Source organism: Marmota flaviventris, chromosome 11, assembly GCF_047511675.1.
Source record: "Marmota flaviventris isolate mMarFla1 chromosome 11, mMarFla1.hap1, whole genome shotgun sequence".
Classification (NCBI taxonomy): Eukaryota; Metazoa; Chordata; class Mammalia; order Rodentia; family Sciuridae; genus Marmota; species Marmota flaviventris.
Window position 1 is genome coordinate 51,837,106 of NC_092508.1, and position 27,962 is coordinate 51,865,067.

Consider the following 27,962-nt stretch of genomic DNA (forward strand, 5'->3'; position numbering starts at 1 on the left):
TTAAGTGACTCTATAAATTATAAGATTACAGAGTCTACGTATTTCTGATTAACTATATTAATAAAAGGAAGTACCACCCCAGGCACTATTAATGTAATTCAAGTACAAACTGGCACATGGAGGAAAAGGCTGTACAGGAACGAGTTCAGGAAGACAGATATGAAACAACATTGACCATGCCAGCAACAATTTCAGCAGAGTAAAAATTATCACTGATTCTTCAGTGAAAAGAGATGTAAAATTATTATCAGAAGTTTATTTTAAAAATAGACATATAAATCACATGCTGTTTATATTTCCCTGTGAGCACAGTCAATTTTAGATGCTGCTTTTATTGCCAGTATGTAGTATTGAGATACCTGTTTTAAAGTATCATCATCTCAACTAAAAATTGCAATCAATACTCTGCTACCCAAAATATACACCAGGCAAACAGCAGATAATGCAATTTTACCAAGGCTTATTCCTAGTTCCTTATGTAAATTTCAGATTATGTGTTTATATACACTAACTTCATTGATACTTAAAAGTATTGAGTAAAGTAGAATTTTTCATTTCATTTAGAGATGACACAAAGACTTCCAAAATGTTAACTGGCTTGCTCAAGACCAGTAACCATATTCCTGACTCTCTCACAATGCCTTATGAAGAGACTGGATTGGCCCCTCTAGAGGGAAAGCCATCACGTGGGTGCCAGGCATCAGGTCTCTGAGAACAGAAATGGTGCCAAAATAGGAAGAGCCTAGACCTTTCTCAAATTTGAGTTAAAGAAACCAAGATAAGTCAGTCCAACCAAAGAGTAGAAATAAGGAGGGGGAGTGGGGCGGGGAGAAGACGAAACTAAGGCTCAGGAAACCAACCAAACAGGAGCAGGCCCAATGTTCCCAGGCAATTGCTGTAAGAAGAGATCAAGTATGAATGGCTTTGGTGTCTTAAAGATGTAGAGATTTCTTTGGGGGAGAATATTAAAACATGAATAAGTTATAAAAGTAAGTAAGATTCAATGTCTAATCTGAATTTACACTTTCTATTTTTTCATTCTCTCATTCCAATATAGCTCAGGTTTAATCTATCTGTAGTTGTAGAAAGAAAGAGCTTTAGCTCTGAAGACATCCAAGTAAGGGTCCATTGAGTAATCATCCATTGTTACTCTTAAGAAATCTGGCCTTCAAATATTGACAGAACCTACTTGTTTAATTCCTATCTTAGCTTATTTCAGAGTCACAGTGTTTCTGTTATAAATTAAAGAATTCTTAGGAATTAAAAACGTCATCATTTTTGTCTATTGGGTTGGTTTTAGAAACCAGTATTTCTAGAGAAACAAAATTAGACAGAATGGCTTTCTAGATCCATGTCAGTTTGGTTTTAATAAGGAGACTTTTATTAAAAATAATTCCTGAATACCTGACCTACCCATATTCAAGTATAAGTAGAAAATAAATCTATTTCCACACTTATTCAGGATGATGCTCAGGTTATTCACACTTGAGACATAATTACCTTTTCTATATTCTAGCAATAATTATAAGTGGGTTATAGTAAAATATAATTGAATGTCCATAAGCTAATATTATAATGGCTATGCTCTAAGGCTTCAGCAACCTCAAGTAATTCCTTAGGGCCTACAGACATGGACTAGCAGCAGGGCCATGATCTCTACAGTAGATAAGCAAGGTCTGGGTGGGAACCATCTGAATCTAATTTCACAACTCTTTCACAACTGTCATTTTTATAAGCCTCACATTTTATTTAAATGGAAAAAGTTACCGCATGGCTTTTGACTGTTAAGTGATTTTGGAAGTGCCCATAAATCTTTATGAAATCCAATTTGTTTCCAGCTTGTTAATAGTTTAAAGAATGGGTAAAAAGGGTTTTCATAGCTCCATAGAAAAAAAAAATTCATGGAATCAAATTAAATTTTGGTGGCTTAAATGAAATGAATATTTGTTATGAGATCCATGATGGTATTGACAATAGATAGTGCCAATGGGTAGTTTTGCATTTTTGCAACTTTAAGTTCCCTAAATGGTATACAAAATAAAAGCCATACAGCAGAATGAGGATGGGGCAGGACTAAACTTTTCCCACTGTCCGGACTGCTTTTCTAAACCAGACTATCAAAAGGAGCAGGCATTTTTTAAGCCCTCAGAACTGTCTTTAGAAAAAAAAAAAAAAAACCCTCCCAGATTTCATAACCCTATTTGATAATCTTTCACAGACAGAAATCCCAAATGTGTTTTGACTCCAAAGAAGAGGAATGCCTTATTTTCCATGAAAGAACTCAGTTAAGAAGCCGAGAATATTGTTTGAAGTGAGATGATAGTCTGACTTGTAAACGACATCAAAAGGTCTCCTGTATGGGAATTGAACTGAAGAAACACTTCTCTGAGGGTAAGCCTTGGTATTTTATGTCCTTCTGTATTTGTAACTTAGATGCCTTTTAACAGATAAAATCTGGCCTCTCTTCTTCTGGAACCTCCCAGACCACTTATCAGTGCCTGAAACCTCAGGACTGATCTGTCACTTGGAGGATCCCCCATTGTAACAAGAATGGCTCTGATATCCTCCCATTTGCCTGTGCTGTGAGTGCTGTCCAGTCTACCAGAGGTATTTTATTTCTAAACTGCTTTGTCTCCATAAACACATTCTAGGCTTCAGCAAGTAAAGTACAGTTAAGTTCCATTTTCTTTGAATTTATCCATGCCTGTATGTTCATTCTTTCTCTCAGTGATTACCCACTGACACCCATCCTTTCCTGGGCACCATGCTTCATGCTATAAATGCAAACTATACAGGATCCTACACTCAAGGAAATTACTGCATATATACATGAAGTTCATGTAAAATGAACAAAAGTTACATTTAAAAAAAATGCAACATTCCATGTAGGAATAAAGAAAGCAGTGGTCAGTTATGGGAGCCAAAAGTTTTATCCAAGGGGAGAACCTTAAGTTGGATCTTTGAGCATGAATAGGTGCTTAACAGGTAAGCAGACATGGTGGAGCACTAAAGGGCATGAAATCTCATGGTACATTTAGAAAAGGGTATACATTTGGCATGGATCATGTATTTCTTGCATTAAATTATGGGTGGCAATTTAGTAACACCTTTAATTGAAAAACTGTAAAGAAGAGGAGCAGATATCCACGGAAAGATAGGTGGGGTTGATAGGCTTGAGTTTGAATTTTCCAGGAGGCATCCATGTGCATATGTTCCAGAAACAATAGTATTTACTGTCTGAGAACTCAGGAGGGAGGCATGTGCTAAAGATATTATTTTGGTAGCTCCACTAACATTTAGGTGGATGGGAGAAAACATGTGGAAGGAGAATTGAAGAGGACCAGGGAAAGAATCTGGAGAATCTGGAAGGACACCAAAGTTTGGCTCAGACAGAGGAAAAGCCACCCATAATTTGATACAAGAAAAACTCATTAGAAGTAAGAGAACCAAGGAAAAGTCTCTGAAAACTAACAGTAGAGTCAGAATAAGAAAATGACTGCATGCAATATGTGATTAATAGGCTAAGCATAGTAGGAATTTAGTAATTAGGGGTTCTTTGAGGATATAAGCTATGTAAGGCCTAAAGTGTGTAGGGAAAATGAGCAAGAAATATGAGTCTTGGCAATGACCCTGTCTGCTCTGTCCAAGAGAGGGGCCGGAAGGAGGGCTCTCTCAGATCTCACAGGCTTATTCTCCGGACCAACATTAAAACCAAAAATAAGTCCTGGGAAAGGAAGTCTCCTCTCCATAAGGATTATTTCTCCATATAGCTGCTTTCCCCATTTCCTTATTCACCCTTTTCTGCCAGCAGATAAGACCAGCATGTCTCCTCTTCTTCTCCTATTACTACCAAATACCAAGCCCTCTCACCAATCCCCTCTCTACCAGCTTCAGTCATTTCTTAGATCCTTCTTGCTTCATCCTTAGATGACACCTGACTATGAACAGTTTCACTGCCCAAAATTCCTGCTACTCAGACTCTGAATTTTGGAAAAGATGATTCTTTAGAGGAGGTGATGGACGTAGGTATCTTGTTGTTAATTGAGATGATACCCATATTAAGGAGTATTTGATAAGGCAGGGAAGCAACAGAGTCAGCAAGACATGGGAAGGTCAAGTCATAGGCTCAATAGGGAAAGAATGAGGACAGCCAAGCAGATGGTGGTATTTGAACAGAACATGACAGCCCCTATAATCAGACTCTCAATCTTCCTGGTGCCACTGTCCCTGTGTCATGGTGCTGGGATGAGTAATCAGCATGTGATTGTGTTGCTTACATTTTAGGTAAAGGATGGAAAGGTCCATCTCTGAGAAGATCAGAAGGTCTGGAAATTTTAAGTGCGCTTCCAACACCCATGTGATCTATTGATACGTTTGAGAGCACTGAGAGCATGGTGAGTTTTGGACATACTTGGGGATTTTTGAGAAACTTGATTCAAATATATAGTAGAAACATTTCAAAGGGATGAACTAAAATCTTCTAATAAAGTGGGGATCTTGTTCTTGAGAACCCCACTGGACAAAGACATGGCTTTTTTTGCATTTTTGTTAATTGGCAAAACAGACTTGGAGCCAAGGCAGCTTTGCTGTCAACTAGGATGTAGAGTGACTGTTAAACACACACAAACCCACACACACACAACATGCTTTGTAAGCTAGTGTCCTTTTAAAGTGATTAAAAAGTAGATAAATTGTGGAATTAGTTATCTATCAACATTTGTATATAAGATTTGCACAAAAAATAGAACACAAGCATTGCACTCTAAACAGTATTTTTAGTTAGTTGTAGATCATAAATTTTAAATGGGTTCTGAGTAAAAGGGGGTGAGCTGAAATTTCAGGAATAGGTTCTTAGGAAAACCCACTGGGTACCACCAGGTAGAGTCAAAACAGTCCTCAGTGACAGCAAAACACCTAGAGGATGTCTTCTAAGTGTTTCTCAAACTTTACCATGTATATGAACCATTTGGAGATCTTATTGAAATGCAAACTCTGAGTAGGTCTGGGGTGGGGGCCGTGATTTTGCATTTCTGACAGGTGCCTAGGTGATGCCCTACCTGGTAGGCTATGGATCACACTTGAAGAGTACAGTTTTAAGACAGCACTCTTAGTTGAGTTTCATTAGACAGTTACCCTAGTAAAGTATAAAGCCTATTGTCAGAAATACCAGAAAAAAAAATCTGAACTGAGCAGCTAAGTATAAATCATTCTTTTCTGTGGTTAAGAAATTAAATTAGACTATGTAATGAAAATCTATTTTGACATTTAGTTATAAGCCATAGTAATCTTTTTTTATGATGAGATAAAATTTCACAGTATGCCATCTTTTACTACTGGAATCAATGAATTGTTGGAAATCATGTCTCTCAGTCTGGATATTGTCGTGGTAAAATTTCTAGTGTGTTTCACACTTTTAAATTAAATTAAATGCGTCTTTTTTCTTAATACCACCAAACTAAACTATTTGTAGAAGACTTTTATCTGTTTCTTTCCTTCCTTCCTTCTTTTATTCCTTCCTTCCTTCCAGAAGGAGAAGGCTGAGGAGAAAAAGAAGAAGAAGGAGAGAAGGAGAAAAGGAGGTGACAGGAGGAGAGGGTAGCAGCTTCCATAGTAACTCAAGTTCATAATGAGTTTAATTAATAATAAAAGGGGAAAATACAGGAAGCAATTTTCTAGCTGTATCTTTACTAGGACTTTGATTTTTAAAAGCCCTCTAATTCTTGATAATGAATAAGATTTCTGATAATTCTAATCTGAACATCAAACGTTTACTTTGGTGGATTCTCCCAAGTAGTTGATCTTTTTTCATCACAGAAAGCTTTATCACCTAAATCTTTAGATGTTGGCAGCCTGCTGTGGACTCTCTAAGCACATCACTGATGCACCATGATTTTGAAGAATATTATTTGATTCTATAAAACCATTCCTTTGTCCAGTGTTACCATATAGTGTTCTGAAGAGGATAGTTCTGTGAACCAGGTTATTATTATTTTGCAAGTGGGAGTTCTGTGGTCATATAAGTTTGGAAAAATTTAGGTATCTGGGTTCTCTCTTGGACATCCATAGATCACATTAATATTTGAAAATTTCTGAAAATAAAAGTGCTGCACTCTATTTATCACAGCACATCTCAAATTTGTTTGTCCACAGAGTACATTTGGGGGAATGTCTGCTTTTTTCACTTGTGGGAGACGGTAGCTTTTTCCAAATTGGTCAAGCTTTTGGTTTAGTGGTGAGATAGACAGAATGACTCCCCTCCTATCATCAGAAAAAGAAAACCTTTGCAAAAGTATCCCCAGCTGGCTTTCTCTGAGACATATTTTTGGACAATCAGGACATGCTGAGCTATATGGAATGCCAAGCAGGGGAATGGGTAAAAAGAGAAAGGGGAGTCAGGATGCAATTGGAGCAGAACCTTATCTGGTGGAGCTGATGCACCAGATAATATTGGAACAATGATAGAAGGAAAGAGGGAAAGGCTTCTGAGAAGCAACTCACAGTGCCTATAGACTTGCAAAATGAAGGAATCTACTGCTTTCACTACTTTGGTATGGCTTCAGTCATGAAATTAAATTTCTGCAAAACCAATTTTACTGATGCTTTCATTCTTGTCCCCTTTCATTCTTGTTCAGTCCTCCACACAGCTGCTGAGATGAACCATTTGAAAGCATAAGTCAAGTTAGGTTACTTCCATACCCAAGCCCTTCCAATGTCTTGCCATTTCATTTAGCATAACTTCCATCCCCTTTATTATGAGGAACAGGCTCTGTGGATTTTTGCAGCCACAACTCATGCCTTATTTGCTTTGTTCTAGGTCTGGTTTCTTTCTGTTCCTCCAAACTACCAAGCTTTTCTTTTTCCTTTTTTTTTTAAACCTTGTGCTCTCAGCACTTTTCATTTTTTTTGTCCAGAAATTTTGTTTCTTTAGATTTTCACATTATTTTCTCTTTATTCCCTGCACATGCCACTTCTTATAGACAACCTCTCTGATCAGGCTAAGGCACCTGCTTTCTTTTCATCATATGCTCATTTTTGTCAGATAGTTTTATACTTTCTTTTCTGTCACCTGCACTAAAATATTAAAACATGAGTTGGTCTCGTTTGGCTCTGGGCACAATGGGGCACACCTATAATCCCAGTAGCTCAGGAGGCTGAAGCAGGAGGATCATGAGTTTAAAGCAGCCTCAACAACTTACTGAGACCAAAGCAACTTAGTAATACCCTGTCTCTAAATAAAATATAAAAAAGGGATGGGATGTGGCTCATTGGTTAAGTCCCCTGGGTTCAATCCCTAGTGCCAAAAACAAACAAAAAATAAAACCTTATTGACATGTTCTATTTCATTTAAACCTGAAGATGAGACTGAATTCATCAAACATTGTCAAAACTAAATAAATTGCATTTATATAAAGCTTGATTTTAAAGTTCTATGCATTCAAACCTACTTGAGACTCTATCTAGGCCCTCTGCTGACACCAGTATCTATATCACTATCATGTTAGATATTGGAATTAGAGAGGGGTTTTTTAATCAATATAAATGATAGCACACTATAAAATATTAGAAAGGACCAATTCTTAAAGAATATCACAAATTCAAGTGGACAAAGAAATACCTCTTGATTAGACAGAGTCTAAGATGCCTTCCAGCTTCTGGGTTTTTGAATTCCAGTTTTCTTTCCACTTACTAAAAAGTGATACATCATTTAGCATTCAAATTCTATTTAAAGGAAACTTCCTTAGAAACACCCTCTAAGAAATTAAAATTCAACTCTAGATTATTCATACTTACCATAAAATTTTGTATGGGTTGTATATTGTTTTACATATAAAGAATCTAATTTTTCTTATATGTAAGAACATGTTGAGTGTAGATGATATTATTAGATCTTAACACTTAGCCTGATTTCTGTTCTGTTTTTAAAGCTTATTGCTTATCTATCATACTTTGTCTATTATTCTATATATCAAATTCAAGGAACAAGATTTATATTAGAAGTTAGATTAAAAATGTGGAACTAATTAAAGACATTCAGTTTTAACTTATGGCCTTAGTCCCAGAAATTTTATATTAGCCATGTAAAGCCTTCTGAGCTACTAGAAAAATTGGATTCAAATTAAAATGAGAGGTTATTTTTCAAAATGCTTTGTAGTTTTGTCAGTGGCCTGATGAGAAATGTTCAAGTAAAATTTGCACCATTAATAATGCTTTATACGTAATCACTGTAGTCTCAGGTTCAGATCTGTTTGTAGATTCTGCTACAGATTATCTTTTGGGGGAAGAGTTTAGAAAATATTTTTTTTTTATTCCAAGGATGGGCACCACACAGTCTTCTTTTGGATAGTAGACACAGAAATGTTTAATAAGCTGGAACTGGCTAAGAAGTGACTGTAGCAGGAGCTGCTGGCTGTTAACCAACAGTGATTCTCCATTATTCCCAGGTACTACATGTACTACCAACACTCCATTACTCCCAGGTACTCATTTAACATTCAAATTCTATTTAAAGGAAAATTCCTTAGAAATACCCTCTAACAAATTAAAATTCAACTCTAAATTATTCATGCTTACCTGAAAATTTTGTATGAGTTGTATATTGTTTTACACATAAAGAATCCAAACTAATTTTTCTTATATGTAAGAACATTTTAAGTATAGATGATATTGTTAGATTTTATATGATCTAACAATTGATGATATTTCTAAAGAAGTTTCATTTAAATAGAATTTGAATATTAAATGATACCTGTGATACATGCCTCTTCCACTCCTAGGACTTAAAACATTGGGCATTTGTTCTTTGATGCTCTTGACCTCCTCCCCTGAACTGGAATAAATTCTATTTAAAGGAACTTCTTTTGAAAACATTCCTTATAGAGATAAGAAAAATAACCCAGATGATGATGGAAAAAGAAAATGGATAAGACTTGGATTTCTGAATGACCATGTGGAACACAGCAGCCTGCCTACTTGTTCTGGATTGATTTGTGGAATAGAAGTAAATCAATTTTAAAGCTACTCTATTGTTAAGACTCACTGGGATCACATTTTAGCAGCTTTGCCTTTTTATTAAATGACATTGGGCCTCTTCGGTAAACTCCTACTCCACTTTCACGTTCTCCTCCCATCCTGGTACCTGCTCATTCACTAGGCACCTGGGAAGCTACCTGAGTGAGTGTCTGTTCTGGATTCTTTTCCTTATGTTCTCTGCCTGTTTCTTTTCTTTTTTTTTTTTTTTTTTTTTTCCCAAGTCTCAAGTCTCAATACACTTATATTTAGCTATCTGGCTCTTTCAAATGGCTCCGATTAATTCAGTCTTTTTTTTTTTTTTTAAATGCTTAGAGACCACTTCTTCTCCTACAGGCCCTCATTTCCCCTGAGAGTGGTGACTTAATCTAAATGAATGGATTTTTTTTTTTTTTTTTTTTTTTTTTATTGGCAGCTGAAGCCGAAGCCCACAGATCATGACACTATCTGTCCAATGTATTATATAAAGCTAGGCATCCTCTTCTGTATGAAAAAGAACCTTTTTCCTTTCAGATTCCCCGGCTAGAGCAGGGCTCAGTCTCCCCTAAAAGAGAAAGAATTTTTTAAAAAAAGAGAAACTAGGGTTTTCGGCTTTTTTATTTTTTCTTTGCCATTATTTCTCTGGTTTAATAGAAAGTATGAGATCATTCCTATTTTTAATCTGAAAAACATAGGCTTAATTTATCATTTCAAACAGTCATAAAGTAAATACCTATTGGTTCCTATCCACTATCTGTAAGTAAATTTAACTAAGGAGACTCTGCAACTTACCTTAGGTTTTATAGTTTTCCATTTATTCATTTCAACAAATTTGAAGATGAACGTTTCTAAGTACTGCCTTAGATTTTTCAACTTAATCTGTCTTTGTGAGTTTGGAAATGAAAGAAATTGTAGATGGCTTGTTCAAAGAAAGTTCATTTTCCCTCAACCTCCTGACTTATAAACCAGAGAATAGCAGGTGCTCATTCCACAGGTCATCCTGCGTGAAGCACTCTAGAGCTTTCCACATCCCGATGCAGCTCTTTAGGGGGACATGAGGTAACTACTGGGTCATGGTCAACAAACAAAGAGGATTCAAAGAATAGAACACCAGTGCTTTTGTTACAATTTCAGTAGGTATTGTTTTGTGAAGCTTTAGTTACAGTTGTTTATGAATGTGAGTATGTGTGAATAGTTGTTCTTGATACAAAATGTCTTACTATTAAAAATAAAGTCTTGAAAAACTTTGCTTTAGTTCACCTCATTTTGGAAACAGGGTTGCTCCTCTTTGTGGGTAACTGCCCATTGTCTTAGCATCATTGAACCAAGTCTCCTGACTTAATCTCTAAGCCCTTTAATGTCATAGAATCATAAACTATACATTTATGTATCAGGGATTCAGGGCTAAAGCCTTCTTTTTACAAAATTACTGAATTCTCTCTGATTTTGTAAAAATAAATCCCCAAGTCTCAACACTGCCGCAGACTGCATAAGAACACTATGTTGACAAAGAAAAAGAAAATGTCCCCTCAATGTAAGTTTGTTCTTGGTCACTAAGTGAATTTAACACATGGATTAAACATGTGGCTCTCTAATTTTAAATCACCTTAATCATAGACAATCCCATGCTATAACTTTTTAAAGTACCAAACAGATCCTTCCTGGGAAAGGATAATACAATTTAACAGCTTAGAAGATAGGATTATTTATTTCAATAAAATAACTTTCTCAGCTTCAGGTTCGGGTCTGTTTGTAGATTCTGCTACAGATTATCTTTTGGGGGAAGAGTTTAGGAAATAATTTTTCTTTATTCTAAGTAAAAAAAAAATAGGTTTTATTTGTTGGAACTCAAATATCTTGAGTAAAATTATTTGCATATTACATTTAGGTTTTAGATTTCCATGCATAGTATTGTTCTTATTCCAGATGAAATTACTTATAGCTAGGTGCATTTATTTAATTGTTATACATATTAAAATGTATAAAACATTCACCAACACACTCAAAAACATAAATCAAAGGAAAGGAGAAACTCCTGACTGATTGCCTTAGTTAAAAATACTGACACACTAGTTTGTCTTATGAATGATCATATCCAGTAGCTGAACTAATAATCTGCATCCCTGTCTATTCTACAATGAGGAGAAAAATCTGAGCACAAACATGATTGAATTAACAGAGGAAAATATTTATAATGTTTGGAAAAGTGATTTAACTTTTTAACTCTCAAATATTCTCTCTCTCTTTTTTTTTTTTTTTAGAAATCCATTCTCTGAGAATAACCTGTAAATTCATTCATTTGCTGAAAAGTAGCAATTTAAGATAAAATATCAAAACTTGAGTCTTAAGAATTGGTTAATTTAATTTATTCTAAAATCGCAATCTTAGTTCTTGAAATTGAGAGCTAATTACTGAGGATTTGAAAGTTTTATCGAACTGTTCTCCCTTTTCCCTATATAATACTATTGAAAAATGGTTCTCAAATAATGTATAAACTTTACATATTCACTAAAACTTCACCACAATATATATGAGTTGAAGACACTGAATAGGCACAAAAAGTATTTGAAATTTGCAAATATAAAAGAGTATATTTTTTCAGGCTCCTGTAATATAAAATTGATGATCTCTCACATAGGGCCTAGGGTGCATTTTATCTTTTCACATTACCTTTTGAGGGGATGGAAAGGAAGAGAGGGGGAAAAGCAAGGCTGGAGGGAAAGCAGCTTGTTAAGCAAATGAATGAGCACACTGGAGGAGGGCTGTTTTCAAGCACTGGATAAGTGTACAAACACTATAATTGTCACACAAACAAAGGCTTCCCTGCTTGCTCTGCCTGACCTTTGATATGGAAACCACAAATCCCTTCATCTTTTAATAAAACAGGATCTCTATAGACAGTAGCCCTTGGGGTCCTGCTAGGTTATAGAGTAAATACTTCTACTTTTTCACACATTACTTTCCTTCTAATAAATTTGGATCAGAGGAGGTTTTTAGTGCTTTGGCCTTCTTTACAAAGCACCAAGGAGATTTTTAGTGCATTGGCCTCCCCACCTGGTAGATCATTAAATCGGTGAGGGTTTGGTGGGTGGATAAGTGGAAGAAATTTCCAAGAATGTAGATTTTTTTTTCTTTCCCTAAAAACATTTCTTAAGTTTGCTTCTGAACTTTGAAAGACATTTTTTTGAGTTAGCATTTTCTTGTTATTTTAAGATGTAAACAGTGGTATATCCAGGAGCTGTCAGTTCAGTTGTGCTCAGTAATTTTGCGGTATTCTCGTATTCTCCAAAATAGATTCGAACAAAGCCAATTTACCCCCTTGGAAAGACTAGCCTTGGTGATCTGACAGCAGACTAAGTCCCAAGTATTCCAAGGCTCAAGAAACATCAATCATCAGCCCAAGGAACATATTTAGCAAACAAAAATTTTCTATTAAAAGACAGGTTTCAGTGTATCAATAAAGATCCTGCCAGGAAAAAACATGGCACACTCAAAATGGGTAATTGAAGAGAATTTGATCAAAGCACTATTTAAAGGTGTGAGGTCAGGGTTATAGGTAGCTAAAAAGGGGTGGTGAGACTCCAGTATCATCCCCAGATTTAAAGAGCAAACAAGGAAGCAGTTACTGGTCCCAAAGAGAATGTTGACATCACTGCTGGACAGCTACCCAACAGGAGCAGTAACTACTGAGGAACCAAGCTGCCCCACATCCCAAGGTCGGCCAGAGGATAAAATCCCCGTGCCCTCCCCCAGTTCTTCTCCACTTGAAAATCTTCTGCCAGGGCCTCCCAATGGCTAAGATTCAACCAGAAGTCTAAAGATGGGGATGCATTTAAGATAGCCTGTGGAAGTTGGCCTCTTGACAGCCAGAGTAGAATGGAGGTGAAAGCAGGATGGGTCTGGAGGAGCAAAGACTGTCCAATACATTTGCATTTCCTAAAAGTTAAACTTGAGAGCATTTTGTAAAAGAAAATGCCCTGAATAAAAGCTTATGGAGGGCAGTGTCAAGTGTTTCTGAAGGGGTGCTTGTGACATCTTTTTAGTTTATCCATTAGTCCAATTTCTTAGAAAGGTAGGACATCACCATCCTGAAAATATAGAATATATTTTAATCCCTGAAAAATCAACCTCACTTTCTCCTTCTTCCCAACCCACTTGCTCAAGGTATAATAACATGACTGAGAAGATTGGTCATGAAATAGGTCAATTGATTAGCATTCAGAGACCGATTTGAGTCCTTCATTCACCTAAATATTCCACCAGCTCCAAGGCTCCAGGTTCAATAATTTCCTTAAATAAACCCTTCTCACATGAACTGGGGTTGGGAGTAAAGTTGGGAACAGTTCAAAGAGGGGATTAAATACTGACTCCCAGGATTTACCAATCAATACAATGTCATCTTAAAAAAAAATGCATTCCCATCTTAGTAGAATAATATCATCTTTAATAATAATTCTGACAGTAGTTCTCTTTGGGTGCTCTACATTTGCATAGAACTTCTTATTTAACACTGATAACAATCTTATGAGGTGGACTAGCCAAATTTTATTGTCTAGTTTTACAAATGAGGATACTGAGTCACACAGAGCTTAATGACAGTCCCATCTCACCTAATTCAATGTCCGACTAGTGATCAAAGTTAAATGTGGTATGAAATAAAATCTGGTTTCTACCTGCCCTATACACAGTATTTCTCATAGAATTATAACCTTTGAAGGTTTTTAAAATCAGGACTTCCCCAAACCTCACTGAGGTAAGTCAATATCCCTGTCCCATTTTTAAAAGCGAAAGCAGCTGCATTTGTGAGAGTAAGAAAATGTACTCACAGTGGATTTGGTTAAAAAGAAAACCTCATTTGTGTAGATTCCTTACATCATATCAGTTTTACTTCTGATTATGGATTCATAGCATTTGCCATTTTTAAGATTCGTATAATTTAGCTAAACAATTAAAAAAGGATCCACGTGCTTTTTCTATCTCAATATAGTAAAAAATGCATTCAGGTTAATACTCACTTTTCCAATTTCTATTAGGTAGTAGCAAGTTATTTTCAAATACTACATATCATTAGAGTGAAGTTTTATTTACATTTTTGCTGGCATATGTAACTGGTTTGAAATTGAGTATCACGTGGATTGATGTATTTGACATAAACAGTCTTCTTGGAGACATTTCCTCTCTACAAATTCTAGTAAAGATAATGCCCGGAAAGGTCTTTGAAAGATTAATCTCAGGCTCTAGATAGATGGTAGGAGAATCAGTCATTTATCCTCTGGAGGGTCATTGTCTCTGGAATCTCTTTCATCCAACATAACCCTGCTTTATCCACATTCATCTCTGGCTGAGACAAAATTGCAGCATACCCACACCAGAGTGATGTGAACACAGTCACCAATTGCCATTTATCAAACACTAAATCTGCAAGGAGTTCTATGAAACTGATATTTTTTACCATGAGAAAAGAATCCTAGTTTCTTAAGCAGCTTTATTTAGGTCTTTGCATGTCACAAAATCTACTTGTTTTAAGTGTGTACTAGAATGATTTTCATAAATTTATAGCCATGTGACCATCACTACACTCTGATTACAGAACATTTCTATCACCCCGCAAATACTCCTAGATTTTTAAATTTGTTAAACCACAATCATAAATAAATGATTCTTATTTAAGAATATAATGTAAAAACACTATTATAAATGTTCTAATGTTATTTGTAAATTAGAAATAAGAAATAAATGAAAAATAAACATGATTTCTCAATATTGAAAAAAATGTTCTAATGTGAAGCTATGATTTAACTTGTAATTTTTGTAGTCAGAGTAATATCCTGGTATATCAGTTATCACTGAGTTGAAAAATTTGGGGGTAAAATGTGGTTGTTGTGGATTTTTTTTAAACCATAGAGATGGTTGAAATTTTAACTGAATCACTTTTATGTTGCATAACTTGCTCAAGTTGAGCAAGATTTTCCTACAAAAAGAAAAAGAAAATATTTTAAAATTCATCTCCCTACCAATTACAAGTTGATCTTTAATCATTCTGAGAAATGAGATTGTTTCTTATTATGATCACTGAAGAGCTATAGGGCTTGGAATCTATTTAGATCAATACTCAAGTCAGAAAGAACAAGACCAGTTGCTCAACTGAAACAACTATTTGCAATGGCAGTCTATATATCAGCACCAAAATTGGAAATGCCACCCTTCAAGAAAAAGATCATCAATCCAAGAGTCTTTCTCAAATCAGGCAATTACTTAGTGGAGATCCAAATCTCATAAGAAAATTCCCTACAGTTTCTGCATTTGCCACTGAATTTTTCTTGGCTGTATGTATGAATTTTCTAGGGTTACCCTAACAAAGTACCAAAAGCTGAGTGTCTAAAACAACTGAAATTTATTCTCTCACTGCTCTGGGGGCTAGAAATCTGAAATCAAGGTGTTAGCAAGGCTGTACTCCCGTTCTGGTCCTAGATAAAATCCTCCTTTATTTCTTCCCTGTTTCAAGGGTGGCTTTTCACACTGGGTATTCCTGGATTTGGCTCTGTCTCTGTCCTCACATGGCAATCTCCCTGTGTGCCTGTGGCCTTATCTTAACTTGACTGTATTTGCAAAGACTTTTTTTGTCAACTAAGATCACATTCACAGAGAGCAGAAGATAGGAATCCGACACATCTTGTGGAAGAAACACAGTTTGACACACAATAGTGTGGATCTTTGGGAGTCATTAATTCCATGCTTGAGCCTCTGCTATAAAATCTAAAGACTTCCAAAGAGTAATGAGTTCCTCTGAGGTCACCTGTTCAGGGCCCAGTCTTTCCAGGCATGGTGGCATGTACCTGTTATCTCAGCTATTTGGGAGGCTAAGGCAGGAGGACTACAAGTTCAAGGCCAGTCTCAGCAAATGTGATTCTGTCTCCAAATGAAAAAATAAATTAAAATAGTTGGGGATGTACCCAGGAGGTAAATCACTCCTGGGTTCAATTCCTTATACTGGGTAATAAAGAAAAAAATATCAGGTGTAGGTCTCTTCTCAGACTATGTAAATTCTCCTATGTATAAAGAAACTACCAAGAAGAAAAAGAAGAAGAAATAAAACTGAAATTTGTAATCTTTTTTATTTTTAAAAATATCTGAATAATTTTTAGAACATATTTCATATATATTGGGAATAAATATTCCTCATCTGTTCTTCAGCTTGCCATGAAAAACACACAAATGTTTTCAAGTACAATCACATGCTTTATTTCTTTCTCTTTCAATTAAGCCTCATAGGTGTAGAGAGCAGTTTCTTTCCCCCTTTGAAGTTCAATATGGGTTTGAAAGTACAGTTTCTATGGAAACAAGCACCACAGCTCTGGTTAGATGAGGTGTGCGTGTCCTGTGCACTTGGGCTTCATCTGTCATCCCACTGGCTATAGTTTTCCTCATTAGCCTTCTCTAGGCATTATTTACCCAGATCTGTCTTACAGTCTAATATTAATTTAATGATTTTATTGGTGCCTAAAGTGTAAGTCCTTTTCATTGTAACAGGATATAAAATAGAGCTCTTCCTGTTTGGGTTTCAGCTGAGCTCAAACTAGTGGTGACAAGCATATTTCACCTCCCAAATGAGGTGCTGAGTGATTTTAGTTGGACTGCCACAGGAAAGAACTTTGCTACCCTTAGTTAACTACATGATTATAGCTTGTAAAGAAGTTTAAAAAGCTCAAGAGAGAGAAAAGCATTTATAGGAAGGAGGAGTCTCCGGAGAGAAATGTCATTGGATGATGATGATGATTCTTTTAGGTGAGAAAAATGAAAGACGTGTCCTTGTTACCTCAATTAAAGTGTAAGGGGCTTAGAGAAGGTCATGCAGTGTTTCATAAGTCCCTCCTTAACTGTGAACACCGGTGGACTGCAGTCATGCCTGAGAGTCTTATGAGGACAGGCCATTGGCTGAAGTGACTCATGATGACTGAGGAAAGTGTTGCTCTCAGAAGCTACTGCATGGCCTGCAGAGACCATGCCCCAGAGCCATCTGGGGTTTCCTCTGGTTCTGTTCAAGAAGACTGGAGATCAGAGAGACCTCAGTGAAAAGTCTGGAAATGACTTGCTAGATATCTGGAGATGGAGGGACAGATGACAGAGAACCAGTTAGAAGGTGAGAAGTAAAGGGAGATACCTCTAGCAATGAGGATCTCAGAAGAGTCCTCAAAAATACCCACAAGAGAAGGAGTCCTTTTAAACATCTGCCAAATTACTAGTGGTTTTCAGTATTTTGTCTAAAAGAATGGAAAAGTCAAGACCCTTTGGGGGGCAGGAAGCACTAGCCCTACAAAACATCTTCCAGTGGCTGTAAGGGAATATAACAAAGTTCTTTTCTTAATTGTAAATACGTTTTACTTTATTTTAAAAAATAACACAAATCTCTTTACATGTAGTAGACATCCTTTTATCAGGTAAAGATTTAATTCTTATCACATACAGAGCCCCGGGAGGTCATTTACCAAAACATCCTATGCACCATGTATGTGTACACATGCTACCAAGATTTAAATATTAAAGAACATGCCTCTGTGTGTTTTAATTTCTAGTTTTAATTTCTCTAATTAATAAGCATTAAGAGAAGGCAGTGTGCCATGAACTACAGTTGTAATTGAAACCTGAGTTTCAGCTGGGTAGAGACTGACAGTAGAAATAGCAAGGATTTGGATTGTTCTTGCTCTTCTGCTAAGTCTCTCCTAGAGAAGGGCCATGCATCCATGAGGCTGTTCATACATCCTGGTCCTCGGCTACCACCATTAATAGCCTTCTCTAGGACTCAGAATAGGTAGCAGCCCACAAAAAGTACTCTGGTCTCAGAGTGTTTCTACTTTGGGATCACAAAATGGTGTTCTCCCTTGAGAAGCCCTGGGAGACACATAGTTCTGTCCTATATCCATCCCATCTCTCAGAATATTTTTACTTGGATGATATAACCTCATTGTTGCATCTAATTCTTTTTTTAAAAATTTCTTCTTCAAATAATTCCTCTTTCCAACTTCCCTATTCCGGTAAATGACAGTACTGTTCTTCTTTGTTACTAAGGACCAAAATCATAGCTGTTTTGTTTTTTTTTTTAACTTCTCCTTTGACTAGGCCTTTAGTGCACAAGTCCTGCTCTTTATATTTTCCAAACAGCTCCTATTGCTGTATCTTGCTTCTTAGTCTTACCCAGTTTCACTTGTTACCTGAATTTTTTCTCCCAATCTCCTGGTTCTTCTCTCTTGTGTTTCGACCCCACTCAGAAAGCAAATTGCTCTCTATAATACTTCAGCCTATCACTCTATTTCTAATACTACCCTCAGAATAAACATAACCCTTGAGACAGAATTATAACACCATCCATGTGTGTCACAGCCTCTTGAAGCCTCACCCATTAGGTACTTTGATACTATAAAGTACCTTCATGTCCTCAAAGGTGATTTTATTCATTCATTAAAAATTCTTGCAACTTTGGTAAATGCCAGGGATACAGCAGTGAAAATGACAGACCCTTGAGTACATGTCATTTGGAGTCTTGGGCAGGGGAAGTGGGGTGGCTACAGACAAGTCAAATAAGTCTCATGTTGGGAAATACCAGATACTATAGGATAGGAGAGGTACATAACACTCAGGCTTAAATTGTCCAAGAAGACTTCTGAAAAGAAATGACATTTATACTGAGGAATTAAGACAAAGCAGGAATATTCCAGGTGAAGAGTCATCCAGCAGTATCCCAAGTAGATGCAATAAAAAGGTGTGCAGAGGAGCTGGGGCTGTGGCTCAGCGGCATCACACTTGCCTGGCATGTGTGAGGCACTGGGTTCGATTCTCAGCACCACATATAAATAAATAATATAAAAGTCTATCAACAACTAAAAAAATATTTTAAAAATAGGTGTGCAGATCCACAGGCTATACTAAGCTTGGCTAATATATGTAATTAAAAGCAAATATGCTCAGTCGGATATGATGGTGTCCAAGAAAGTTGAGAATAAGTCTTCCAAGTCAGGACAAGAAATTTGGACTTTATTCTAAGGAAAATGTAGAGCTACTGGAAGTTTTGAAGAAGGAAAATTTATCACTCTGGCCACTGGGTACAAAATGGACCACAAAGAAAGGCTGAGGACAGTTTGGAGACTGCTTCTGGAACCCAGATGTGAATTTATGGTGGCCAAGACTTGTGTAGTGGCAGTGAGAATGGGGTTATAAATCAAGGAAATTGAGAAACATTTGAGATAAAAAATGATAGGAATTTTAATTAATTCTAAATGGGACAACCAAGGATGAATCCCAATTTTCTGTTCTGAACAACTGCAAGAGTAACGGTATAATTTTCTAAGATAGGAAATGCAAACAGAATGGACACAAGTTCTACATGATGATTCTATTTGTGACATGTTAATCTTCAGGCATCTATGAGACTTCTAAGGGAAAATGCTCATAGACAGATGAGGAAGTAGGCCTGAAGCTCAGAAGAAATCGTGTGTTCAATATATAGTCTTAGAAACTATGAAGCTAAATAGATGGTGACTAAAGCAATAGGAATGGTGACATCCACCAAGAATCAATGAGAGGAAAATCAGGCATTGAATAAGCATAACAGCCCTGAAGAGTACCAGCATTTCAATAAAGGCATAAAATATAGAAACGGCCAGGAGTTTGAAGTAGACAATAAGTAGACTGCATGGCCATAGAAGTGTCCCAAAAAGGAATGTTTCAAGGAGTAGCCAACACTGTTAAATAGTACCAAGAGCCCAAGTAAATAAAGACCCAGAGGTCATAACAGATCTATCAATAAGGTTGTGTTGGTTATCTTGTTTGCCTCCATCCTTCATCTTGCTCCATGGCCCAGGAGTTGAAGAAGTTGAGATGGCCTCAACTGACTCAATTGCATTCTGTCTTCTGGTTGAGTTAGACCAATGGTGAGCACTGGCAGAAGATGAGGAAGAGAGAAGGAGAGAAGAGAATGAGTGCGAATGTTCATTCCCCCAGCTTCTTCTCTCTGAATTTGTCTCAGGCTATGGATCATTTGACTTAAGGTCACAGTTGTGAGAGTAACAGTAGAGAAAAGGAGATTGAGGATACAGCAGAAAATAAGGCTACAATTGGAGCATGGTCCCCTAAGGGGTGAGAGAAAATGAGATCCTCAACAGAAGGCTAGTCCTAGAAAGAAGAGACCTCATTCCCGAGTCACAGGAAGAAAGTATGTTTGAAACTGCATGAAAGCTGTAATCTCAATGGGTGAATGAGGCTATTCTACTTGGAAGGCTACTCTTTCTTCCTGAAGCTGAAAGCAAGGATATTTCATTAAAGTGATAATGATTGATGGGGTTGAAGTTTATTTGTCTATTCATTTATGCAGTACTGGAGACTAAATTTGGCCTCACACATGCTAGGCAAGTACTCTACCACTGAGTTATAGCATTCATAAATGAACTTGTGATCCTTTTGCCTTTGTCTCCAGAAAGGTTGGGATTACAGGTATGGGTCACCACACCTGGTCAGGGTTAGATATTTAATAATTAAGGAGAACTTTCTAAATATTTTAGAAAAAAATAGGATTGCCAGAACTCTAAAAATCTAATTGAGCTTGAAAATCATGCATTCAGTCCACAACGAATATTCAAGTTCAAATGAAATTCTTCCAGAGGCAGAGAAGCAATGTGGATATTTTCATCAAAATGGTGTAGAATTAAATTGAGCCAAGTGTGAATTTTTTTTCTTCTAAACACTCAGACTGAAAGACAATAGGAGAAAAGAGTAGAGGAATTAAGAAATAATTATTTGAAACCATGGAAGATGGAATTTAATTTGCACAAGAGGGTAGTAGTCAAGAGAGAAGACTAAATCCAAAGAACTAAATGTTCTGAAAAGCTCAAGACAGATGTGGAGGTGCTAATGGAGTAGAATGAAGAGCTGAATGTATGACTATAACATTTCAGTGTAGTTCTTCTGAATATTCACAAGGGCCAGGATGAAGGTATGATGGTGAATACTAACGTAGAGAAAATGTAAGGGTGGTGGACATGAGGCTTGATGGGTTACCATTCCCTCAGGTGATGGCTTCTTTGCATACACTGAGCTCAACTGATTTTCAGTGCATATTGTCTATAATTCCTTATAAGCCACTTATCAAATTGTAGTGTACCACAAATATATAGTCATATTTAAATATGAGAGGGTATTCTTTACACTACAATTCAGTCTGGTTTTTGAGTCATCCAACTCCTTTACTTAAACATATTAACTTAAAAATATATTTTCAAAAGGAGAAAACAGGTGGGTTTCTTAAACTAGCCAGAATGCCCAGAAAAGTTCCTCATTTGGTTTTCTAATTATCAGGCACAGAAGGAAGGTTTGGATTGAAGTTTTAATTTACCAGAGCTCTACAGGATTAGTTTTTCTACATGCAATCCAGTATTTGACAGTTGTTAAATATTTGCTTTAACCATGAATTTATTTTGAGTACAACACAATTGCACCTACTATCTCTGCATGACTCCTTTAGGAATTGTCATACACTCATAATATTTAACTAGAACAATGAATGATTTAAAAATAGAAAATTCATTAAAAATAGAAAATGCACACATTGCTGTACTCCCTTGGAAGCACATAAAGTTTTGACAGAAAGTGGGACAAATGTGGTTGTGCAAAGATCTTCAACACAATTTTTTAAATAACCCTTTATTTTTATTACCTTAAAATATATTGGGCTCTTCAGCAGGATCTCTTTGGAACTCACACTCAAAATCCAATAGTGTATAGCAGGCCTATGATAATGGATCCTAATTCTCTTCCTCATGTAATCATAAGACTTTATTATACAAATAATATATTGATCCACATCTTTAAATTTGTAGACACATAGCATTCATATGTATGTATGTATTCACTATGCAAATGTATTATCTATCTATCTATCTATTTCATTCTAGCTAAATATACTTATACAGCTACTCTGGACTTGGTTTATGAAGGTGACACTGTGATCATCTATTGAAAAATTGTAGGCTGGGGTTGTGGCTTAGTGGTAAAAGCGCTTGCCTGGCATGTATGAGGCACTGGGTTTGATTCTCAGCACCACATATAAACAAATGAATAAAATAAAGGTCCAAACATATATTAAAAATGCAATAGATTATATTAAATGAGAATCATTCTCTTGCCCACTTTCGTTCATGACTAATGAGTAAGGTAGGTGATGGCAACAACTATTCAGTGTACAGAAGGTTTATGGCTGGAAATAAAGATACAGTTCATTTTTCTGATGACAAAGTAACAAATGTTCAGTCAAGGAAGGTGAACTTGGTGATAACTTCTTGATATAAATCAACTGGGACAAGCATTCAGTCATTCATGAAACATTGGTTGAAGATCCACTCAGTGAACCTTCACTGGTCAATCACTGAAGAGCATGAGCAAGACATACATTTTCCTATATTGAGCAATACTTGCATCTTAGAGATGATCTCACTTGGTCATAATGTATAATCCTTTTAGTGGTCTGTTGAATTAGGTATGCTAGTATTTTGTTGAGAGTTTTTCCATGGGTATTCTTCAGGAATATTGACCTGTAGTTTTTGTTACTTGTGTCTCTTTCTGACTTTGGTATCGGGGTAAAGCCAATTTCATAAAATTAGAGGTATTCCATCCTCCTCCATCTTTGAAAGGGAAGAATTTACATTAATTAATCTTTAAATGTTTGGTTGAATCCACCAAGGAAGACATCTGGTCCTTGGCTTTTTATATTAGGAGGTTTGGAGTTACTGTTTGAATATTCTTTCCAGTTAAGAATTCTCTTTAGATTTCCTATTTCTTTATGGTTCAGTGTTGGTAGGTTGTATGTTTCTAGAAATTCATCCATTTTTTTCTAAATTATTCAGAGTAGACTTATAATAGTCTCATGATCTTCTTTCTTCCTGTGGTGACAGTTGTAATGTCTTTTTTCATTTCTGACTGTTTTGAGTCTTTCCTCTTGTCTTAATCTAGCTAAAGTGTTGTCAATATTGCTATTCTTTTCAACCAACCAACCAACTCAATTTCATTGCTTTTTTTCTCTTATTTTCCTATTTCATTTATTTTTGCTCTAGTTTTTATTATTTCCTTCTTTATTTAAGTTTTGGGCTTTGTTTTTCTTCTAGTTCCTTGAGACATAAAGTTGTGTAATATTTTTCTTCATGTAAAAAATTGAAAGAAAATAATTGTATATATTATTGGGGCATCATGTGATAATTCAATACATGTATACAATGCATAATGATCAAATCAGGTTCTCTCTTAATGTAGATGTTTATTACTCTGTTAACTATATTTACATATAGTTAATGTAAATGTAGCTTACTATGTAGCTTACTATTAAATGTAACTTACTATTAAAATTATTTGACCTTTGTAAGTAGGTTGAAATTTACCACATCCCAAATCAATGGTTACATTGTAATAGAACATGATCTCTCATGAGGTCCTCCACTTTAAAAAAGCAAAAACAGCAACAAAAAATTAATATAGGAGAAAGCAATGAAAGGGCTGCTTGTAAGGCTTTTAATCAGCTATTACCTTCCCCTCTCTAATGGTTAGTCAGAGCTGAATTAGATTAGTGGACACTCACAGTACTAGGAATTAGTGGCCTGTCACTGGGGAAAGAGAATGCAGTTTATGATTTCCCAGTCTTTCACCTATTTTAGTCAAACAATATTTATTAATTGCCTATTCAAAATATATGCCACGTACTGCTGAAGCTAATCATAAAAAGATAGCAAAAGGTCCTTTACTTGTGTCAAGTTTATTTCCTAGTTGTGGGCAACAGGCTATATAAAAGCAAGGAAATGAAGAAACCAGGGGGAAATCACAGTCAGGACTGTAGTTGTCACAGTGGGTGAAGGCAAGAATTGCATTGCTCTGTTTTTGATGTGAGTGATCTGAATTGCTCTGAGTACCACATACATTTTCTCTCAGTTGTAGGGAATCAAGCCCACCTCCCCTTAGGCTTACCTTCCTCCTATGGAGATGCACACTTGGTAAGATTTAAAAGGGTTCCTGGCTGGCACTCTCCCTGTGACCATCATCTGGTCAAAAGGCAGCACTCATGTGCCCTTTGTTCTAATCAATTCTGGGAACCAGTCCATTCCTGACTTCTGCTCCTCTATCAGAGCATCTTACCCCTTGCCTTTAAGCATTTCCAGGTGTCAGTTTGTGTCTCATGACTCCAGGAGACATAGGTCAAGATCACCAAGTCTTACTCAAGTTTCTCCAGCTGGACAGAAAGACTACCCATCCCTTGCCCTGACATGACCTTTCTTCTTTAGTGTCTGTTTCTAGGACAGGAGCTCTTAGTACAACATTAATTCCTCTGAAAAAAATAATTCCTATTCTCCAATGCCTCTCTTGGTGCCTAACTCCTTTTATAGATTATAGGTTGTGGTTAACTAAGAGCTGTAAAATTAGATTGTCATTTCTTACAAGTCTTGCACAGGTGTCTAGCATCTTACTTTCGAATGTTGAAGGACATTGAAATATTATTCACTATAGTCCCTGGACAGAATCTTTAGATTGAGTCATCCAAGAAGGCTTCTACTGACATGAAATAATGAGCTTTGTAAAGATAAGGGGCAAGATCATTATGAAGAGAGGAAAATGGTCATAGAACAGAAAGCAGAGTGTGGGGAAAGGAGAGAGATAAGTCAGAGAATAAGTCAGGAACTAAGGGATCATGGGTTTTATAGACCAGAGAAATGTATAGTTTTTGAAAGCTGATAGACTGGAAGAAGGAGGAAAGGAAAAAGAAGAATTGAGACTCAGTCACTAAGTCCATGCAATTTTATTACAAAAACAAAGAAAAAGTAGGAAAAGACTCCTGCTCTCTTATGGAGAGGAAGTATGTAGCATCACATCAGGCCAAGAAGAGACTTTTAATCTCATGCCACTAAACTTTTACACAACATATGCTACTGTATTATCAAGTTCAAATGTCTACTTTCTGAAAAGAAAACATTTTATTTAGCTACTTAAGATGTTTAAATTCACACTATTTCCTGGGGACCTTCCTTTGCCATCTTACCAGCTGCCATCTTACCATATGTGTTTGGTTTTCAGCCCCTGATGGAGAAAGCAAGGGGTTACAAATGGTCTTGTGTGTTTTAAAATGACTTCAAGTGAGCACTGGCCACATGACTCAAAGAGGGCATTGAGAATTTTCATTCTAGATCTCAAGTGTTGGAAGCTCAGATGAGGCAGTGGCTATCCTTGGAGAGGGTGTGTTCTCTCTGAGGTTGTCCCTCTTGACACAGGAAATGTCAGCAAGAGGGTTACAAGTGTATATTTGTTATAATGAGTCATAGGCAAGGCTCTAGAGGGTAGTCACAAGATAAAGGAACAGAGTGCAATTTGCCCAAAGAAATTAGAGCATGGAGCATAGGAGGAAGTCATGAGATTTCATGCATTAAAGAAGGAATCCTCATTTTCTCTGATTTTTCAGAATGTGGACAATTGAGGAGCCTGGGACTATAGAAGGTTGTGAAACCAGGAGAAGAGATGAAAAGCAGAAACAATAAATACTGAAGCACTATTTTGGATCATGGATGCTGGAGCCAAATTTCCTGGGTCAAACCTGGCTCCTCACTGATGACTTGCATGGTCAACAAGTTACTTATGCTTCTTGCCTCAGCTTCTTAACTGTGAATGGGGATAACATTGCTCTGTGCCTTCTGCTTTGAAGAGAATTCAATGAGTTCATATGTATGGAGCACCTAGAACATGGTCCACACTGTGTAAGCACAGTGCAAACATAGTTATTAAGGATCCTTGGGATCACACTGAAGTGGCTTTCCTTAAGTTCACCTGCCAAGATGGGAATTCCATTTTCTTTAACAGCTGTGATGTATACAGGTGCAGAGGATTAGGATCTCAGAAATGGGGATCAACCAGAAATGAGGATATTAATTTGGTTTATTATCCCACATGGTAGTGGGATAATAAACTAAAGGATAAAATAGGCCTACATTCAGCTCAGGGAAATAAATAGAAGCTGGAAGGGGTAGGGGAGCAAAGCAAGATTTATAGTTTGGTGAGAGCCAGTGGGCCAGGAGCCACAAGGTTGAAAGAAAGAAGAATCCATTGGTCAGGTGAGTAGAAAAGGTATAAGATCACTCAAAGCAACAATGATCAGATAAACAGACATGTAGCAGATAAGTGGGTAGATAGATATATACAAACAGTCAAACCTGATCATTTTAAGAGCTGCTGGAAAGAATCAGTTTGGGCTCCAGATGTAAATATGGAAGGGAAACAGAAAAGATGTGTTGGAATTGACAAATTGCTCACTTCAAAAAGATGAAAATTGTTATAGTATCACAAGCCCCAATGTGGGGAAGTTCGTTCAATTTCTTCTCAAGAAATTCATTGGATTCAAAGGGTTAACGTGAAAGAGTGCTGTCAATGACAGCAGGCTTTCGGTATTCTTCCTAACAGCTGAGGCACAGACCCAACACCCTGCTCCACACAAAGCTAAGATGGTAAAAGTGAAAGAAACATTATATCTGCCACCTCTTTGTGCACTCAGATTAGTTAAACTGATTCAAGTGAAAAATCCTGGGTGATCATCTTTACAGCTGCTTTGCCATAGAAAGCATCTGCTGTGGGTCCAAGTGTAAAACTCACACTGCTTGCTAACAGGGGGAGTGTGATCCAGGGAGGATACAGAGATCAGGCTCAGGGTGGGGAATAGTGAGCACCAGGCAAAAGGGTATCCTGAGCTTCTGAGTTGGAAGCTTCTCTAAAAATCAAGAGTAGCTAAGTGTAGATGATGAAATGATGCTCTCAAGCACTTTGTCCACAAGGAACAAGATACATCAGACTCAGCTGCCTCTCCTCCTGTTTACATTAGGGCATGAGATACCAGGGTTATTCAAGTTCTAGTAATGATCAGGCATAGGTAAAGTAATGGTATTCATTAATACAGGTACAACCAGAAAAATCATTGTCATAATTTTTGATATATGTATTTAATTGACATTCAATAATTATGCATATTATGGGATAAAGGGTGACATTCCAATGTGTATAACATATAAAGATCAGGGTAATTGGCATATCTTACATCATCTCAAACACTTAACATTTCTCTGTGTTGGAAATATTAAAAACACCCTCTTATTACCATACTGTGCTATAGAAAGCAAAAATTTATTCATCCTATTCAACTGTACCCCTGTACCCTGTTACTCATTCTCTCTTCATTCCTCTCTCCCCCTAATCATTCTTAGTCTCTGGTAACCACTATCTACTGACTACTTGAAGTCAATTTGGGGGGTACTTTCACATGTAAGTGAGAACACACAGTTTAATGAGGGGCAAGAGAGAACTGTAAAAGGAGCCAGAGAAAGATTGGCCACTACTGAAATCACCTAACTCTTGATCTCCTTCTCTATTCCATGATCAAGATGCCTGATCACATCTAGGTCTTTGGATTTTCCTCCCTCTTTGGGACTTGGGGTCAGAATTGCGTTGAGTTGAACTTAAAAGAAGTAGAACGGGGTAGAGATGAACTTTAAAAGAAAAGGGGTAACAGGGTGATGGTGGAGATGGAGCCAGCTACTCTGTGCTCAGGGAGGCTGAATTCTCCACAGAGACAGGGAGAAAGACAAGGAAACTCCAAACATCCAATCTAAAGTAGCAGATGGAAAGGAAAACACCGGAAGTGAGGGACCTGCCATGGAGAGGGAAGGTAGAGGCAGGGAAGGGGAGAGTTGTGGAAGGCCAACCTCATGAATTGGGCAGCCCAGAAATGTCTGTAAGGCCAAGGGTCTGAGGGGAAAAGTGTTCCAAACCAGTTTCAGCTGAATTCATGGTTAAGAAAAAAAAAATGTGTAATGAATGGAACAGCATGATTTGGAATCAGAATCTCAAACAAAATCAGACTGGGAAGACATTCAGGAAAGGGTGCTCAAAGATGC

General features: G+C 36.8%; 1 long non-coding RNA gene across 2 annotated transcripts; it reads left to right on the plus strand.

The window, feature by feature from the left end:
* The first annotated feature begins 450 nt into the window (after positions 1-450).
* On the plus strand, positions 451-27,538 carry LOC114099635 (uncharacterized). 2 transcript variants are annotated; one of them, XR_011709099.1, is made up of 4 exons: positions 451-2,391; positions 4,285-4,394; positions 8,314-8,441; positions 8,878-10,255. It is a non-coding gene; the product is annotated as an uncharacterized lncRNA (long non-coding RNA). The 2 variants fall into 2 exon arrangements; XR_003583933.2 differs by lacking the exons at positions 8,314-8,441; positions 8,878-10,255 and adding an exon at positions 25,487-27,538.
* Positions 27,539-27,962: the final 424 nt, after the last annotated feature.